This window comes from Hyaena hyaena, unplaced genomic scaffold (genome assembly GCF_003009895.1).
Source record: "Hyaena hyaena isolate Hyena2069 unplaced genomic scaffold, ASM300989v1 scaffold_539, whole genome shotgun sequence".
Taxonomy (NCBI): domain Eukaryota; kingdom Metazoa; phylum Chordata; class Mammalia; order Carnivora; family Hyaenidae; genus Hyaena; species Hyaena hyaena.
The window spans coordinates 713,120-715,337 of record NW_024081169.1 but is presented as its reverse complement, the minus strand read 5'-3'; positions in this window follow the sequence as shown (position 1 = coordinate 715,337).

The window sequence follows — 2,218 nt, the reverse complement described above, 5'->3', positions numbered from 1 at the left end:
GGAGGGGGAGCGGAGGATGCATGACCAGGGAGAAAGGAATGTCATTATGGCCTCTTCTCAGACTTTGCGGATCTTAGCTGGGAATGTGCAATTTATCCATTTCAATCTAGGCAATGATATGTAACAGGAATTGGCTAATTCAACAAGTATTTGTTGAATGCCTGATCTCTTATCCTTTCTCCCTCCTCTGTCTTCACCCTCTGCCTCTCCCCTAGACCTTTCCCATCAGCATTTAACCACCCCCAGGGAGCTCTCATCTTAAAAACCAAACAAAAAGCCCACAAACAGAAACTGCCTTCCCCTTAGACCCTACTTCCTTCTCAGCTACCACTCCTTCACAACCAAATTTCACACGCTAAGAGTCCCTACGTACTGTCTGCATTTCCTGGTCTCTCTTGTTCCCTCCTCTGGCCACTGCCTGATCTTGCTGGAACAAAAGAGTTTATGGAAAGAGCACCAATCTCTGAGAACAAAACCTCGGTGTTAGGGCTGTGTTATAGCACTAAAATACTATATGGTAATTGTGGGATGTCAACTGGAGTATGAACTTCTGGAGAGTTAAGACAGAGTTTGTTCTTAGTAAATATCTTATGGCTGAATGTTAACATACTATCTACTGTAGGTATGGTGACTAGCATGTAGTAAGTGTTACATAGATCTCTTTTGAAGTAATTAATTAACCTGGGTTGGCAACAAAAGACAGGGGCAGGCTTGATATGGGATGGAGAGGAGTGAGATTTAAGGTATCTTGAGCTAACTTAGAAATGTAGGGGGAGGGGCCCCTGGGTGGCTCAGACTGAGCCTTCGGCTCAGGTCATGATCTTACAGTCTGTGAGTTCGAGCCCCGCATCTTCAGCTCAGGTCATGATCTCACAGTCTGTGAGTTCGAACCCCACGACAGGCTCTGGGTTGACAGCTCAGAGCCTGGAGCCTGCTTTGGATTCTGTCTTCCTCTCTCTCTTCCCCTCCCCCACTCATGCTGTTTCTCTCTCAAAAATGAATAAATGTTAAACAAAAAAAGAAATGTAGGAGAATGAGGAGACTATGCTATATTAGAAGAAAGGCAGAAAATAGCTTCACTGAGGGCGTAGCAGGCAATGTTAAATGCTACAGGCAAGGGTTTCATCTTTTCAAACTGAACACTAAGATGGGTAGCTGGATTTGCCAAATGATGATCAATTATCTTTTTTTCCCCCTTGGCGGTAGTGAAGGGGGCAATTTTAAGAGAATGTTACCAGATTGCAAACCTATAGGAAGCTGTAATTTGTAGGGCCTGGCAAATGCCAGGCTCACAGTGACATATGTACCTCAGGGAGGTAGGTGACCCTATATGCACACTTCTCACCAATTCTACACCTTAAATGGCTTCAGCCCATGTTCTCCCTGTGGTCAAGTACTCGGAGAGAAAGAGAACTACAGCAGAAAAGAAAAGCGAATGCACTTTTCTTAAATGTACACTGAGTCCCCCGTGCCATTGTTCTAATTCACGTGCACATGAAATGTGAAAGGCCAAGTGGATACACAGGGCAATTATGACCTTCTGATTACCTTTCAAACACACTTCAGAGCGTGCTAGAACTCTTCCTTTCCTAGCTCGGTTTATCGCATGCTTCTCAGTCTCCTGAAGGGAGAATGCAACACTCCATCATTTAGTCTCCAAGTGGCCCTTCCTTGATTTCTCCCACAAGGGTCCCGGCTACACAGTTCCAGAACTAGGCGAGACTTTGTGGAGGATGCTGTAGACTCTGGACAGGCTGCAAGTGGAGTTCTCCGTCCCTAAGCCCCCTCTACAGAAGCCACACAGTGGCCATTGTGTCTGTTTGTAGGACCCAGGAAACTGAATCCTAAAGGTGAACGAGTAGACATTCCAGCACGCTCCTAATTCAGCAGCGGCACACGGGGTTTTTACGTGTCTTGGAGCTACTTCACATAATTTGTGTTCAATCGCTTAACTTAATTACTTTCTTTGAAAAGACGCCTGGGACCACGCCAGCATTGGAGGGAACAAGTCACCAGGTCGGGATCTGGAAACAATCAGCTCTTATGGTCTGAGGGATGCAGCGCCAAGATCTTAAGGAACCTGCATTCCTGGTGAGCAGTCAAGTTCTTTAATCCACTCCCAGCAGGATTCCGGCGGTTAAAAAAAGACCAGGAAAAAGAAAAAGAAAACGAAAACCTATTGGAAAGACAAGTCAACTCAAAGCGAACCCACCCGAAA